We start from the raw sequence: 19188 nt of genomic DNA, 5'->3' as shown, positions 1-19188 counted from the left end.
TTCATTAGTTGTGTATAACACCCAGCAGATATTATTTTTAATTACCAGATGGTGAGAGTGTTGTAAACCATATAATTTTGTTACTGATTTTTAATTTAATTGTGTCGTGGTCAGAGATTTAATATGCCTGATACCTATTCTCTGACATTTGCTGGGGTTTTCTTATGGTCTAACACATGATCAATTTCTGTGAATATTCTATGGGATCTTGAAAAAACATCGATCCACAAACTGATGGTTGCATAACTGGATATGTTTGTCCATTAATTCATTAATTGTGTTTCCCAGATCATCATTTTTTGTCTATTTAACCTATCAACAATCAATAAAGATATGTTGAATTTTTTCCTAATAATTGTGGATTTATCATTTTAAGGCTATTTTTCTTGGATGCATACATGGTTAATGAATCTTTTCTCACTATTTAATAACCTTTGGATCTATAATAATTCTGTTTTGTCTTTAAATCTATTCTTTCTGATATTAATCAAGATACAATAGCTTTATTTTAATTAGTGGTTGTCTGATATGTCTTTTTACTATTATTTTACTTAAAATATATGAGTACTAACTGCAAAAAACATATATTTAGATGTTTTTCCTTTATTCCTACAGTGGACCCTACTGCATATCAATACCATGTAAAATCCAAACTTCTTATCTGAGGCCTTACTTCTGTAATTGTTCTCCAGGATCCAAATGTACTAATCTTATTTTCTTACTTTTCCTAATTTATTTTACAACTTACCTTATTTTGCTTAGTTTTCCTCTGAACACAATTTGTTTCTATGTCTTTGTATATACCTTCAGTCTTTTATATTCCTCAAAATCTAGGTGAAACAGTCATCTAATTTACCTCTATAAAACCATACCTCTACAAAACCATACCTAATTGCTCCATCTCATTCTGATTAGTCTTTTTTTCCTGATTATTTTTAATAGGAATTTCCAAAGATACATTATGCCAAATCTCTATATTATTTAAAATACTTTTAATTTTTATAGATTTTTTTATGTTTCCTAAATCATTTTTTGATTGCCATGTCTGATTTAAAAACTTGGACCATGTAATTATACTGGAATATATGGAATATTTCTGTAGAGTTCCTTAAGAAAGTGTTAGGTAGAAATATTTTGAATGATAACACTTGCAGAAAATATTCAGAAATATCAGTTATCTGTTAATAATAGATTTGAGTCTACAATATAACTCTATAAAGAATTTCATTATTAGCTGGAATGATCATTACATCACTGAAACAGACATAATGCATTGACAGATAATATTTACAAGACCAAAATTTGCATATAGGTCTTAAAATGACCGATAGGTGCAGTGTCACCATTTAGTGCAAAATAACCCAAAGATCAATTAGCTATTACATAGTAAGTACTACCATGTGTAAGAAACTTTGTTGTGGGGGAAACAAAGGCATATAGATAAACATTTATGACTTAGTCGAAATGTTGAAAAAAAAGGAATGTTGAGAGGCATAAATTTGAAACTAACAATGAAAGAGACCACAACTGTGTGAAATAGAATCTTTAAGATACTACTTCTTGACCATTTTAACTCATTGATATCTTTAAAAATCTGATAGAAGAAACAATAGACTGTCTCCTAATAAAAATGCAGACAATATTTTAGAGAATTCATGACCTCTTGAAATCCATTTATTCATGCTATAAAGAGCAAGAAATCCTGATATAAGAAGAAGGTGTTACTGAATATGGAGCAGCTAAGATTTCAGATGATTTTTGAAAAATAAGTAGGATTTAAATAATTAGAGACAAAGAAGTGGTCATTCTTAGCAGAGAGAATGATATGAACTCGAGCAAAGAGGACTAATGAATAAACTGTCATTTCAATAACTTGGCTAGAAATAAAGATTCTCAGTTGGAAAGTTGCTAAAAGAAAAAGGTGGATAACTAAAGTTACGTATGTCTTTATATGTCAGGGAATGAGATAACCAAAATAACCACCTTTATACATACAGAGTCTGCTCAAGTATTTTCCTCACCAATTTTATTAGTACCATCTCTCCCCTCCTATATCAGCATTACCTCAAAAGTGCAGCTAGTGTCATAAACTTTAGAAACTGGAGAAGAAAATCTCAACTGGGTGCTCTTTCTGCTTTTATTACAAAAGAAGTTTCTTACCCACATTTTCAAATTAATTTAGGTCTTGCCTTTTAAGAGTAGGGCCTGAGGCATCATGCTTATTTTCCACAGTGTGCCACAAAAGATATGTGCAATAGACCCGGCATTCACAGGGCTGAATCTTTCAGAAGCACAGCAAATTGCCCACAGCTTTCATTCATATCAGAATTCATCTTTTGATTTATTATGTTTTGATTTGGTACTGGAAATCACATTTTAAGGTGTTTGCAAATGTCATTTGTTATCTGGGAGAAATGAGAGCTATAAATAGTCTGAGTCACTATAATATACATAAATTATAGTGATACCTATTATACTGCAACAAATAATTATAGCAGAAATAAATCACAATTTTCTATATTAGTGGAAAGAAGTGGCGGGGGAAACATGCAATAGATAATCTCTGAAATTACTGATATTGTTTTGGGTTACAGCCAGAAAGAGATGCATGTAGGTTCAATATCTTTTTTGCTCCAAACACATGATTGGGGTGAGAGGATTTAAGGACTTAGATGAATCATCTTTGAGTCATTTCTATTCTTCTTGCAGTATATCCTTCTTGCCCTGATTTTCTCCTTCTTCAGCCTCAGAGCTTTCATGTAGCCTCAAGGCCACAATGCTATACCTAACTCTATTAACTCTACCACAGACCATATAATTTCATCTCCCTACTGGACACCATTTGTGTGTATCTTTAGACACCCCAGACTCATTTTCTTATCATATCTTCTCTTCTTCAGGTGACCCCATCTCAGTTGGTAAAAACAGCTAAGTTAGCCAGTACAGAATTATCTGTCAGGTTTGGCATCTCCTCCTCCCTCATTTCTCATATCAGTTAAAAGTTAATGAAGCTACCTCAAAAATGCGTCACACATTTTCCTTACCTTTATGGTCGTACTGCCACTACCTTAGTGCAGGCCTATGTCATTTCTTACCATGGCTAATCTGTTTTCTGCCATCTTCATCAACCAATCTCATTTCTTCAGGCCCTGTTTAAATGTTCTATTTTTCAAGATTACTCTGGTTTTATTTTCATTCATAATTATTTTTTTGAAAGACTTTACAGAACTTTGTACATATCACATTCTGTCTTATATTCTAGCCTGGTGTACATCCATTTGTTTAACTAACAACTAGATTATCCTCAAGGGAGACAAAGATCAGATCCTAAATATATGCCTGGAGAAATAAATTGAATTTTATTGATTGTTACATATGTAAGTTTATAATCTTGCACTGTAATGATTTGTATATATGACTTGTCTTCCCAATTAGAGTATAAAATTAAAAAAAAATAAATTCATTAAAATGACATTGAAAAGTACATCATGAATCCCCAGTCACCTGCAGAAGTCCCATTTGCCTGTTGTGGGCCGTGTTTGGTCCCCAGCAGGGTTGGGGCACATTTTAACAAGGTGTGCTGGTCGGCTTGCAAAATGAGAGCTGCTGCCACCAGCACCACCACCCAATCAAGGCCCCACAAAACACTTTGGCTGATGTTGGCAGGGTTTGCTCTGATCTTCTGGGTGAGGCGTCTTGCAGCCTGGGGACTGAAGCAAGTGTGACTGGAAAGGGTAGATCCACTGAAGTGTGGAAGGGTTAGGAAGGACTCAGTGGAAGCCACTTAGGTAGTGAGTGCCAGCACTGCACTGGTTCCTACAGGTGACAGTATGTTTATGCTGAGGGGTGGGGGAGAGAAATAGTTCCTGCTACCCCCTTTGTCCCTAGAGGGGTCTCCCCTATGATCTCTGCCTCTCTGGGGCACACTCTGAGATGAATAAATTACTCTTACTTCCATATGTCCCAGGCATTTTTCAAACTGATGGTCCTGTTCTACATGGGCTGATTGTCCTGCTGTCTTTTTAAAGGCAGGAACTCAGCTTCCTAATGCCCCCAGGGTTCTCCCAGAGTCAAACCCATTGATTTTTTAAAATTCTAGGTTTTATGCCCTGCTGGTTGTAAGAATTCACAAAACTCAACCATTCTCACTTTCAAAGCCAAATATTATGGGTGTTTATCTTCCCCATTTCAAGTCCCTTATGTGATTATCTGTCTCTCACCCTCCTCCATGACCTTATCTTCTTCCCAACCATGGAGGGCCACAGTCCATTTCACTCCCAAACTGAATTTTTGCCCTTCTATGTGGTTTCTTCTCTACATTTAGTTGTGGAGGTTGTTCTGCCAGTCTTTGTGTTGTCTTATGGTTTACTTAAGCAGATGTGAGCGTTATCTGTATCCTGGGGACAAGGCAAGCTCACAGTTTTCCCATTCCACCACCTTTTCAGCCTCCCCAAATAAGAAATATTTATACTGTATTGACAGGTTTGATGATCTCATACTTTGACTAGTAAATATGTCAAAGTACTATATTCACATTTTAATAATATTTTTTATTATGTTATGTTAGTCACCATACAGTACATCCCTAGTTTTTGATGCAAAGTTCCACGATTCATTAGTTGCGTATAACACCCAATGCACCATGCAATACGTGCCCTCCTTAATACCCATCACCAGCCTATCCCATTCCCCCAACTCCCTCCCCTCTGAAGCCCTCAGTTTGTTTCCCAAAGTCCATAGTCTCTCATGGTTCATTCCCCCTTCTGTTTACCCCCACTTTCTTCTTCCCTTTCTTCTCCTACCAATCTTCCTACTTCTATCATATGGTTTCACTCATTTATGGAATATCAAAGGTACGATATTCACTTAAAGCAAGACATGTCAATGACAGTGAAGACATACTTCAAATCAGCTTCACATTTTAGAATTTCTTTTTTTTAATTTTTATTATGTTATGTTAGTCACCATACAGTACATCATTAGTTTTTGATGTAGTGTTCCATGATTCATTGTTTGCATATAGCACCCAGTGCTCCACGCAATACATGCCCTCCTTAATACCCATCACTGGGCTAGCCCCCCCCACCCCCCTCCCCTTTTAAACCCTCAGTTTGTTTCCCAGAGTCCATAGTCTCTTGTGGTTCATTCCCCCTTCTGTTTACCCCCCTTCATTCTTCCCTTCCTTCTCCTACCGATCTCCCTGCTATTCCTTATGTTCCAAAATGAGTGAAGCCATATGGTAACTGTCTTTCCTTGCTTGACTTATTTCACTTAGCACATTTTAGAATTTCTAGCTGACTTTCTGTTATATATGATTAGAGATATAGTAGGGTTTTTTTGTTTTTTAACCTTCTGGTAGTGTTGACTGATAGCATTTTCAACTCCTTCTTCTTATTGCTTGCATTTGCATTATTGGTATCATTTTCAATCATTGTTTTTGCAGACACAAACACACATGCATGCACACAGAGTCAGTTCTCATTATTCACAGTATTTATGGTCTACAATGTCATTGTGTACACTGAATTAGTAAATACTGAAACATGGCTCTGGTGAAATTTAGGGTTAGGTTCTAGCAAACCTCTGATCACCTTTTCATCAACTTGTCAAAACATAATCTTACTTTACATGTGTTTCTATTTAAACACATGTTATTTAATACTTGTTGATTTGTGAACATTGAATTAGTGACCAACAGCACTACAACTCATACTTGAAGTAAGCTTATCCAACACCCACAATTTTTTCCCTAACACATATCTTAGCCTTGTCCTTAGCAAAACAAGACAATAATTCAGCACTATGTATAAGGGCTTTTTTTTAAAGCTTTTTATTTAAGTTGCAGTTAGTTAACATACAGTGTAATATTAGTTTCAGGTGTTTCAGGTGTATATTCAGCACTTCAGTACAACACCCAATGCTCATCACGGGTGCACTCGTTAATCCCCATCACCTATTTAACCCATTCCCCCACCCACCTCCCTTCTGTTAACCATGTTTACTCTCTATGGTTAAGAGTCTGTTCCTTGGTTTGCCTCTCTCTCTTTATTTTCCTTTTGATCATTTGCTTTGTTTCTTAAATCCCACATATGTATGAAAGCTTATGGCATTTATCTTTCTCTGACTGACTTGTTTCACTTAGCATAATACCCTTTAGCTCCATCCATGTACAATTAAAAAATGGGCAGATGACATGAATAGACGTTTCTCCAAAGCAGACATACAAATGGCCAACAGACACATGAAAAGATGCTCAACATCATTCACAATCAGGGAAATACAAATCAAAACTACAATGAGATATCATCGCACACCTATCAGAATGGCTAAAATCAATAAGACAAGAAACAACAGGTGTTGGCAAGGATGTGGAGAAAGGGGAACCCTCTTGCACTGTGCCCTCTGTGTTCTTTCCCAGCCAGATTGCTGACTTTTTAAACTTCAGGCTTTAGGGATGTGGTGTGGGCAGGGGTTTGTGCTGGTCTTCTAGGGGAGGGATGCATCCCACATGGCTGAGGCAAGCTTGACCCAGAAGAGTAGTACCACCAGAGTGCAGGTGTGTGGGGCTTGGTGTAAGAGAGTTAGGCAGCCAGTTTTGTCACTGTGCTGCTTCCAGCAGGTGGTTCTGTGTGTATGTTGAGAAGTCAAGGAAGGAAATGGTGCCAGCCAACTCCTTTGTCCCTAGAGAAACATCTCCCTGAAGACTACCTCTCATGGAGGTGCCCTAAGAAGAGTGAATAATCTCCCCACTGTGTGGCCCAGGTGTTCTTTAAATCACTGTTTCTATACCATCCATCCCTGGGTTGTTTGCCTGACTTTTATTCAAGAGCAGCACAATGTCTTTCATGCTCTATTCAAGCCAAGCCCACTGACTTTTAGAAATCGAGGCTTGAAGTCCTGCTGGTTGACAGAACTCACAAAATTTGACCTCTCTCACTTTCAAACCAATTGCAATGGGGATTCATTTTTCCCATGCACTCCCTTGTGTGTTGGTCTGTCTCTCACCCTTCTCTGAAACCATGGCTCCTTCCCCACCTCAGTGACCAGGATCTGTTTTTCTCCCAAACCACATTTCCACATTTCCTACTTTCATTGATCTGGCCTCTTTTCTACCTTCAGTTGTGGAGTTTGTTCTGACATCCTTCAGGTCAATTTCTGGGGTATTTAGGATGATTTGATAGCTATCCAGTAATACTTTTAGGAGAAGGTGAGTCTAGGGTTTCCTACTCAGCTTCCATCTTCCAACCTAAATAACACTTGAATTCATTTCTTTAGCTCAATACATCTTTGATTCTAACAGTCTCCTTTGTGCTATTATAAAATATTTATTTTTTAAAAGATTTTATTTATTTATTTGACAGAAAGAGAGACAGACAGCAAGAGAGGGAACACAGACAGGGGGAGTGGGAGAGGAAAAAGCAGTTAGTCTCTGTTCAGATACCAGGCTCTTGCTGTTCTCACCAAATTTTAGTAGATTTTCTTGAGTAAATGATTATTTATTGTGTGTGTTTGGGTCAATTTCCAAAACTTAAAATGATTGTTTTTGTTTATTTGTTTTAATAATCTGTGACAGTTTCTTCTGGGAAATGGATCCATGGAGCTCATCTCATTGTCATTCTGGAAGTTATTCCTATGCATTTTCTGTTATTCTTATGCATTTTCTGCTCTAACATGCAAAGGGCAATTTAAACAGCTTTGAAAATGCAATCAACAGAAAAGAAGCTTGAAAAACCATTCAGTTACTAGATATGAAACCATAATCTCTACAGTAATTTACTATGCAGTAATGGGGAACCGGAAAGAAAACGTTTATGTCATTCCTGTATCTGTGAAATATGTTATTATCTTATTTAAGAACAAGAATTATAAGAGATATGAAATGGTTTGATAATAATGAACAATGCCTGAAAATTATCTCCATTGAATGGTATGGGTGGGAATTTTCCCAAGTGTATTCTGTAAAATGTGAGAATTTCAGAGGAAAATGTGTCTATGCTGAAATAAATTTGGGAAATGCTGCTTATTATAACATCTCTTAGAAATTTGCAATGTATGTTTGCATTTTTAATATTCCCATAAGTGCTCCAATAAAGAAACATTTTAAATTCTGTTATATCCAGTGTTTCCTAAGGTATTCAGCTATTGAAAACACCCCAACCAAGAATAATTAGTGAGTGCCTATGACACACAGTTTAACAAATGTTAAGGAAGATAAAAAAGTGCTTGTTAGGATTTACCTTTCCTCTCAAATTATCTTGATTGATATATTATATCATATATTTTCCTGTAAATCAGCATTTATAATTATAGTTCACACAAAATTTTAATTTCCTATTGTATTAAAATGGACTGAAGGGCTTATAAGATACACTCATTGACTCTGGACAGGAAACAAGGGTGTAATACATAGAATTTGATAGAATACGTTGGTACAGAAAATAGGATCATTTTATGTACTTTGAAGCCTTTGGTAGTATGTCAACTAACCAAAAATTACACAAGGACTGAAGGGCGAGAAATGGCTCTTGGGGAAGTAATAGTGAGATTTGCGCTGAAGCAAAGAAAGTCTAAGAAAAATAAGCTCATTAAAGTGTTGTTGGATCAGAAACTAAGGGACTAAACTGGTTTTAGTTCATGTAGCTATGGAGAAAGAATAATTTCATTTTGAGCCTCAGGTTTATAACCTAGATACCTCAAATGTACCAGAGAGATTAGTTAGATGGGTGGCCTAAGTGTAAAGGGAAAAAAGAGGCTTGGGTCTGCCCACTTTTCTATAGTTCTCCAACATGATTGTTTGACATATGTGCACACTAGTGTATGATGTAAAAGAATGATATAAATGTGGTTAAATGCACCTAAATAAAATTAAAGGGATATCTGTGGGCTCTAAGAGGGTGAAAAGATTTTAGGTAACATAACTTTTCATGGATTAACTATCAAAGCTGATATTTTTACATATACAAGGCTTTTATAAAGCTTGAGATCATAAAAATTGGATCATGTGCTTTCCTTCTCTGTTGCTGTGACTCTTTTAATTAATTATTTTACCTCAGTAAGCCTCCATTTATGCATCTTTCAGTAGGGATAATAACCACCTCATAGAATTATCATGAAAGATTGTATGTACTAAAGGATATATATATATATATATATATATATATACACACACACATATATATACACACACACAATGTATACATATACACATATATATGTATGTGGGTATACATGCATATATGTATGTGTGTGTACACAAATGAAACCACATATTTAAGACACCTGGCATATATTTGAAGTTCAGTAAATGTTAGTTTCCACACCCTTCTACTGCTATATTCTTCCTGAATAGACCTAAATATTTCCGTAGTAAAGAGTTCAATTTTTTTAAAAAAACCAAATCAGAAGATAGAAAACCTCTATTTATGCAACGGATATATCCTACTAAATCAGTAGCTCTCAAAATTGAACATGCATGAGAATCACCTGGAAGAATAATTGAAAAAAAATGCTGGACCTAACTCCCAGAATTTCTAATTCAGTAGGTCTGGGGTAGGACCAGAGAATTTTCATTTTTTGACAAGTTCTCAGATGATGCTGATGCTACTGGTCCAGGAAAACCATTGTGAAAATCACTGACCTAGGTAATGGGGGAAGATTAGGTACAAAATAAATATTGGTTAAATTAATTAATAAGATTAAATACAAAGTGGTTCTTAACCTTTTTTGGGGTAATGGACATTTTTTAGCCTGATGAAAGAATTCAGAAAATTTATAGACCTTTATAAGATATATCCATGTATCCAGAGGTCCATGGATTCCAGGTTAAGAGCCTATTCTAGAATGCAATATGTTATATTCTTAATCTGAAGGACTTCTAATTTGTTCCACCTCCACCAAAAGCAGATTACAAAGCATATCACAGTGACTTTAACACAGTCTAAATACCGAACATATATCTGTAATGATGACTGACTGACTGACTGAATGAATGAATGAATGAATGATCATCTCTCAGATCTCTGATATTCATCTGGAGATAATCAATATATGTTGAACCCACACTGCATACACTTAGGAGACAGAATAAAATGGTAGAGGGTCAACACTGTTGCTCTAGCATAGAAGAACATGTTTAACAAAGTCTGTTTTTCCTATCTCTCTCTTACTTCCTTTACATTTTCTGTTTTGATGTTATAGAAAGGTGTTGTTTCCTACCATAACAAATTTTCCTGGGTATATTGTCCTATTATCTGCCTCCTTATGTGAGTCCCAAATGTTTTCTTAACACCTCACTCTTTACTTCATCCATAGCATCTGGCAGACTGCTTGATATATTGAACTTCAGTTTTGGCATCCTTTGACTTCTTGGTCTGCTTTGGGCATATTGCCAAATAAAGCTATCATGCTTCATTTTGTTTTATATGTTGGTGACTTACATAGTAAAATAAAATTACTGGCTCATTTAACATTGGGCAATCAACAGCCATCTGATAGTAACAACTTATATTATACCTAACTCAAACTTAATTTGGTCCAGTGACCTAGAGGAGCAACAGGCTCAGGGCCCCACTACCAAGTCACTGAACCATTTATTTTCTGTATACTGGCAATGGACAAATAATTATTTTAGTTAATGCCATATTTATTTCTGAAAAATGTATAATTCAACATTATTTACTATTAAATTAGTGATTCCAACATTTTTGAAGTTATCATGTCCTATCTTTAATTCCCCAGTGCCCCCTGCCTCCACCTAGGAAGTGTTATACAATATATGTGTTATTTTTTAGATGAAAGGAAATGCAAATTTACTTTATTTTCAGTACTTGAAAATTCAGAAAATGACATAGCATTATTACAAATTATATTGTGTGTCTCAGGGGCATCTGGGTGTCTCACTCGGTTATAATTCTGTCTTTGGCTCAGGTCCTGGGATCACTCCATGTCAGGCTCCCACTCAGCAGGGAGTTTGCTTCTCTTCCCTCTGCCCCTCCTGCCCCCATTCATGCTCTCTCTCTCTGTCTCAAATAAATAAATGAAATCTTTAAAAATAAACAAACAAACAAACAAATTGTGTGTCTCAGGATGGGGTTGGCAAATTTTAAACAGTATCTTTGCAAATTGTAGTAAGAGTGGTTTGAAAAAATATATAACCTGTGATATAATATTGGTTTCAAATATTTTATTTGCCTCTCTATACAAAGTACAAATTAAATTGAGTTATAATTTCCTAAAGAAAATGAAAGGGTTTAATTTTGCTTTTCTTATTTATAAAAGGTTTCCCTTTGAAACTGTGTGTCATCATATTTCAATGATATTTGTTCAGAATTTGGCAAAACCTCAATAATGAGTACACACACACATACAATAACCACATTTCATTTTCATAATGTCAGAAAGAAAATTTAAAGTAAAAAATGCTCTATCATGGGATAATTGCCATAAAATTTGTGATTAGGACGACAGTGAAATAAGGGATAAAACATAATTACAATGGTGAGAACAATATCTCATTTAAGTGGTTAGTGTAAGAGTAGTAAACAAAGTAAGTTTCACCTTAATGTTATGTGTATGCCAAATAGACAAACAAGAACATGTAGAGAATGCACTGCACTAACCCCTACATATAATAGGCATTATATCAGGAAAGTTATTGCAAGAAATAGTTATTTCATATGCTGATATCCAAATGGTATTATTATATTTATCCACATGTACACTCATTTTTTCTAAGATGTCTTACTAAAATTGTTAGTGTTACTTTTATTCACAACCATTATTACTATCATTATTATAACATGATAATTTTCTTTAGAAGCTCCAGCTCTTAAATATTTTGAACATTTGAGATAGGCTTTTTAGATTTTCATTTAATATCAAGGATAGAGATGTTTCAGATTATTAAACACACTGTCCAGGAACAAACTATTTATTGACACAACAAAGTGGGCTTAGAGGGAACATACCTCAACATAATAAGGGCCATATATGAAATACCCATAATTAACAACATACTAAATGATTAAGAATTGAGATTTTCTTCACTAAGATCAGGAATAAGACAAGCATGTCTACTCTCACCACTTTTATTAAGCATGGTACTAGAAGTCCTGGTGATATCAATCAGACAAGAAAGATAACTAAAAGGTATCCAAATTGTTAAGGAAAAAGTAAAACTGTCACTATTTGCAAATGACTTGATACTACATATAGAAAATCCTAACGATTCTACCAAACAACTATTAGATTTAATACATGTATTCAGTAAATTTCAGGATACAAAATTAATATACAAAATCAGTTGTGTTTCTATACCCTAATAACAAAGTAGCAGAAAGAGAAATTAAGAAAACAATTGCATTCACAAACACACACACACACACACACACAAAACCTAGGAATTAACTTAACCAAGGAGGTGGAAGATCTGTATTCAGAAAACTATAAAATATTAATAAAAGAAATTGAAGATGATGCAGATAAATGGAAACATGTTCCATGCACATGGTTTGGAAGAATTAATATTGTTAAGATGTCTATCCTACTAAAAACAATCTACAGATTCAGTGCACTGTCTATCAAAATACCATCAGCATCGTTCACAACACTGGAATGAATAATCCTAAAATTTGCATGGAACCACAAAAGACCCTGAATAGGCAAAGCAATCTTGAGAAAGAAGAAGCAATCTAAAGGTATCATAATCCCAGATTTTAAAATATACTACAAAGATGTAGTCATCAAAACATTATGGCACTGACACAAAAATAGACACATAGATTAAGAGAACTGGATAGAGAGACTAGAAATAAACACACACTTATATGGTCAATTAATCTATGACAGTGGTGCCTGGGTGGCTCAGTCAGTTAAGCATCTGCCTTCAGCTCAGGCCATGATCCCAGGGTTTTGGGATTGAACCCCGCATCAGACTCCCTCCTCAGCAGGGAGTTTGCTTCTCCCTCTGCCCCTCCTCCTGCTCATGCTCTCTTGCTCTCTCACATGCTCTCTTTCTCAAATAGATAAATAAAATATTTTTAAAAATTAATGTATGACAAAGGAGGCAAAGATATACAATGGGGAAAAGACAGTCTCTTCAACAAATGATGTTAGGAAAACTGGAGAGCTACATGCAAAAAGATGAAACTGGAGCACTTTCTTACATCACTCACAAAAATAAACTCAAGACAGATTAAAGACCTAAATGTGAGACTTGAAACCATAAAATGCCTAGAAGAAAACAAAGGCAGTAATTTCGTTGACATTGATCTTAGCAATGTTTTTCTACACATCTCCTCAGACCAGGGAAACAAAGTCAAGATTAAACTATTGGGACTACACCAAAACGGAAAACTTTAGCACAGTGAAGGAAACCATCAACAAAATGAAAAGGCAACTTATTGAACAGGATAAGATATTTGCAAATTATCTACCCAATAAGGAGTTAATATCCAAAATATATGAAGTTATATAACTTCACATTGAAGGGGGAATAATCTGGTTAAATCGGGCAGAAAATCTAAATAGACATTTTTCTAAAGAAGACATGCACATGGTAAGCACACACGTGAAAAGATGCTGAACATCACCAACTGTTAAGGAAATGCAAATCAAAACCACAAGGAGATTTCACCTTACACATATCAGAATGGTTACCAAAAAAAAGCAAGAAATATCAAGTGCTGTTGAGGATGTGGAGGAAAATGAAAATCTGTATCCTATTAGTGGCAATGTAAATTGGTGCAGCTACTTAAAAAAAACAGTATGGGGTTCTTCAAAAACTTAAAAATAGAAATATCATATGATCCAGTAATTCCACCACTGGACAATTACCACCCTCAAAAAAATGAAAATACTAATTTGAAAAGATACATGCATCTCTATGTTTATTGCAGCATTATTTACAATAGCCTAGAAATGGAAGCAACCCAAGTGCTCATTGATAGATAAATGAATAAAGATGTGGTGTATATATGCATATATAAATATATGATTTAGGGATTCTTATTATTCCAAAATTATCTACCTCCTTACTGAGAGGTTTCTTTTTGCTAATGTTTGCTTGTTGATCTGCTTAGATGATCTGTCCATTGCTGTGAGTGGGGTGTTAAAGTACCTACTATTATTGTATTATTATTGATGTGTTTCTTTAATTTTGTTATTAATTGTTTTATATATTTGGCTGCTCCCAAGTTAGGGGCATAAATATTTACAATTGTTAGATCTTGTTGGATAGACCCTTTTATTACGCTATAGTGTCCTTCTTCATCTCTTATTACAGTCTTTGGTTTAAAATCTAGTTTGTCTGTTATAAGGATGGCTGCTACAGCTTTATTTTGATGTCCATTAGTATGATAAATGGTTCTCCACTTCCTCACTTTCAGTCTGGAGGTGTCATTGTGTCAAAAATGAGTCTCTGGTAAGCAGCATATCCATGGGTCTCTTTTTTTTTTAATCCATTGATACTCTATATCTTTTGATTGGAGCACTTAGTCCATTTACATTCAGAGTAATTATTGAAAGATATGAATTTAATGTCATTGCATTACCTCTAGTAACTATTCCTATAGATTATCTCTGTTCCTTTCTGGTCTTTGTTACTTTTGGGCTGTCTCTCCACTCAAAGGATCCCCTTTAATATATCGTGCAGAGCTGGTTTAACGTTCACAAATTCCTTTAGTTTTTCTTTGTCCTGGAAGCTATTTATTATCTCTCCTTCTGTTCTGAATAACAGCCTTGCTGGATCAAGTACTTGGCTGCATTTGTTTTCCCATTCAGCATGTTGAATATGTCATGCTAGTCCTTTCTGGCCTGCCAGGTCTTTGTGGACAGGTATGCTTCCAGCCTTATGTTTCTACCCTTGTAGGTTAAGGACTCTTGTCCCCAGCTGCTTTCAAGATTTTCTCTTTATCTTTGAAATTTGCAAGTTTCACTATATGTCAAGGTAATGACCTATTTTTGTTGGTTTTGAAGGGGGTACTCTGCCTTCTGGATTTGAATCCCTGTTTCTTCCCCCAGATTAGGGGAGTTCTCAGCTATAATTTGTTCAAATAAAACTTCTGCCCCTCTCTCCTGCTCCTCATCTTCTGGGACCCCTGTAATGGGGATATTATTTCACTTTACAGATTGCTGAGTTCTCTAAGTCTCCCCTCACAATCTAATAGTTTTTTTTCTCTTTTCCTTTCAGTTTCCGTATTTTCCATTTTATCTTCTGTATCACTGATTCACTCTTCTGCTTCATTCATCCTTATTTTTATGACCTCCACCTGGGACTGCATCTCATAATAGCATTATTAATTTTGGCCTGGCTCGATTTTAGTTCTTCTATCTCTACAGTAAGGGATTCTGTAGCGTTTTCTGTTTTTATCAAGCCCAAATAGTATCTTTATAATCTTTTTTTTAATCCTAGTTCAGACATCTTACTTATATCCATATCATTTAAATCCCTGGCAGTGAGTACTTCTTCCTGTTCTTTCTTTTGGGGTGAGTTTCTCTGTCTCATCATTTTGTCCAGAAAAGAAAGAAAGTGAAAAACAAAAACAATAATAACATCAACAACAACAAAAACTTCAGTAAGTGTTTCTGGTGTATGCTATGTAGTCTCTGCTGTTGCATTTTGGTTACTCTTTCCCAATTGCCCATCCTCTAGAGAATTCCTCCTTGCTTGTAGTGGGGAATGCTTGGACCTTTAATTGGGTGTGCTTTGATTTGTTTGCCAAGATATGCCTGGAAAAGAAGAAAAAGAAGAGGAAAAAAAAGGCCTGATCCAAGAAAAGAGAAAAGGAAAAGGAACAAAAATGCAAACAAACAGAGAAACAAAACTATAAGACTGACTCCAAAGAATAAGAATGAAAGAAGGGGGGGAAAAAAGTAAGGAAAGAAGAAAACAAGGAAAAAAAAAAGCCTGATCCAAAAACTAAGAGAAGGAAACAAACCAACAAATGAACAACAACAACAAAATTAAAACATTTTATAAAAAGAAGATAATGTCTAAGAGATATATGGCTATAATTGAAAAGAGCTATTTAGAATTTATCTCTCCCAGTGCAACCCATGGAATATCTTTACTGGGGCTTATTGTGAGGTCCCCACCTACTCTACTCTCTTTTGCTCTCTCCCACACTCTCCCTCTTACTGATTTTGCTTCATGAAAAGGGTTCCCTCCCCTTTGTGGCCATGAAGTTTTCCTCTCCCTTAATTCATGGCTCCAAACCTCACATCTGCCACATTCTCTTTCTCCAAGTGTGCACATTGTTTATTAATCCTCCATATTGCTAGTTATTCAAAATAGTTGGATTTTGATCTTGCTATGTTGGAAGGATGAGTCAAGCTCAGGGTCCCCCTATGGGAATTCATAGTGCCTGGCTAGATAAGATTTAATACACACACGCTTCCCTGAATGAGACTAATTGAAAAGCAAAGAAGGAGTGTCCAGAAAACTGGGCCGCCTTTAAGGTTTCTGGGCTAAAAACAGCCAGATCCTCGATGTGGCTCAATGCACTCATCCAGGAAGTAAATGCTTGACTTAGAAGAAACATTTATCTTTGGAGGTCACATACTCCACATACTCCTTGCCTGCACACACGTCAAGAGCACAGCTTGTTCTAATCACCCAATACTCCCTATGTCACTGTCCTGATTATTAAAGCTTTGCACTCCCTTTTGTTTTTCTTATTCCCTTGTAATCTTTTCATTTGCCACCTCAGGGTTTACTGGACAAACCTGACATCCCCCTACTACTTCTGATGTAGTTTTTTGGGGGTGGTGTTGTTGAGGTCTGGAGCTGATGGCCAAGAAAGAATTCTTGAGACATCTTTGGTACAAAAAGGTGGTTTTATTAAAGCATGGAGACAGGACCTGTGGGCAGAAAGAGCTGCTGGTGCTGCTGCCTCCTGCTTCCTGCTGCCTAGGGATTGTGAGAAGCTGATTATATACCTTGGGGTTTGGGGAAGTAAAGGTAAAGGGACAGTCCAAAAGGACTTTCATATGCTAAAGAAGACTTAGGATCCTGGAGGACTGTTATAATCTGCCTATCTCAAGTATTTGTCAAAGGGCTGCAGGATTTAAGGACATTTAGCTCTATCTACATTTCCTGCTGCTTTTGTTTCCCACATCACTCCACTACCTTAACTCCACCCCCAGCTGGGTAGTATAGACATTTTAACATTTGTTCTTCCAATCCACAAGCTTGGAGTTTCCCATTTCTTTGTGTCATCTTCAATTTGATAAATTCCAAATAACCTTTTTCAGTTATAGCCACATATTTCTTAGACATTATTATACTTTTAATACATTTCTAATGTCTAATTAGCTCATTGTTACTGACAATTAAGTATACCTACACCACGAAGGTGCACTAGGAGTTGGCAAAAATGTTACTATTATAATCTTTGATCTCACTCAGCATCAGTTTTTAATCAATATTATTTCAACATGATCCCATGTAGAATATTCTAAGTATTTAGCAAATACATGACCACAGATTAAAATTAATTGAAGAGATTGTCAACTAGTCTGCATACATTATGAAGTGTATATTTGTAGCAAAGTTACACATGCACATTATAAAAATTTCAAACAGCATAAATGAATATAAAGTTATAATTAAATGTCCCCTCCTTTCATATACAAAAAAATATATTATTTTATATTGATAAGTAATGAAAAAATTTTGTGGCCAAAGGAACAACTAAACAAATGCTTCAATTTCTTTGACGTGTATGAACAAGAGTACTTTGAAAGGATAAAAGAATCATATTACATTCTATGAAGATGAATAAAAAGGGGCTTAACCGACAGGTACCTCGTAATGCCCAGTATAGATATAAATAATATAATTTTCCAAAGTTGGTTGGACATTTATATGCCTGAACTTAGTAAAGATTCCTTGTATTTCTCTATTAAGGAACATTTTAAATTACTGGAAAGAGAAATATGACTTTAGAGAATAAAACTTAAGATAAAATACATATTGGAAGCTTTGAAAATCCTTATAAAACATTTAATTTTGTATAGCCAACATCAAAGAAATATTTACAAAATAATCATGCTTATTAGCTATGTAATTTTAGCTTTTATAGGCTCCTTTGTGATTCATTAAGAATCTTACTGGTTGGGGCGCCTGGGTGGCCCAGTTGGTTAAGCGTCTGCCTTCGGCTCATGTCATAATCCTGGGATCCTGAGATTGAATCCCACGTCAGGCTCCCTGCTCAGTGGGGACTCTGCTTCTCCCTCTCCTTCTGCCTGCTGCTCTGCCTTCTTGTGTTCTCTCTTTTTCTCTCTGACTCTCAAATAAATAAATAAAATCTTAAAAAAAAATCTTACTAGTTTATTAATGTGATCCTAAGGGTAGGATGCAGTATTTCCCAGATTTTATTTTCATTTCCTAGTTTTATTTTCATGTCTTTTCTTTTTCTTATTTCTTCTCAAGATGCCTATAAAACATTTTTATGTATTTACATTTTTAAATTTGTGATAGGCAATTTTTGAGTTGTAAAAATAATGATCTCACTCCACCTCATGTTTTCCCATTCTATTTGAGTAATCTTACAAGAATCAAATTTATAAAAATTATAGGAAACACAGGAAAACTGGATAAATGAAATTATAATTGGGATTTAAAAAAAAGTTGTGCTGTTTGACTTTGCTTCTGTAAACATTGACAAATGAGAATAGCTAGTGGAGCAAAAGTGCCAGTTACCTGAAAGACACTCAAGTCCATTTTTTGTGGGGTTACTCCTCCCCTTGATATTTAAATGAATTCGTGACAAGAATCAGATGCTTAACCAACTGAGCCACTCAGGCACCGCGTGACTTCACTTTTTAAGGGAAGTCCATCTCCCTTCCTATTTCTAGTCTCCACTAGAAATACACTCAATACATATTTGTATTCTGTCTCTTGTTTTCCTCTAATTGTTTCGTGTAAGTATTGTATCTTTAACTTTTTTCAGCGGGTGGACTAGCCTTGAATTCCAAATTATTATTCCATATACATATTTTTTTCATTTGGAAATTAATTAATTTATCGTGGGTCAGAACCACTTAAATGTTAACTGACATAATTTTGACATTAAGAACATGGGCTCTGTCTAGGTTTAAGTCCTAGCTCTTCCATTTACTTCCTGTGTGAACTTAGGAGTGATTATCCTCTCTGCACTTTAGTTTCTTCATCTGTAAAAAAAAAAAAAA

The sequence above is a fragment of the Ursus maritimus genome (assembly GCF_017311325.1).
Source record: "Ursus maritimus isolate PB19 chromosome X unlocalized genomic scaffold, ASM1731132v1 scaffold_X1, whole genome shotgun sequence".
In the NCBI taxonomy this organism is placed as follows: Eukaryota; Metazoa; Chordata; class Mammalia; order Carnivora; family Ursidae; genus Ursus; species Ursus maritimus.
This window is presented reverse-complemented; position numbering follows the sequence as displayed.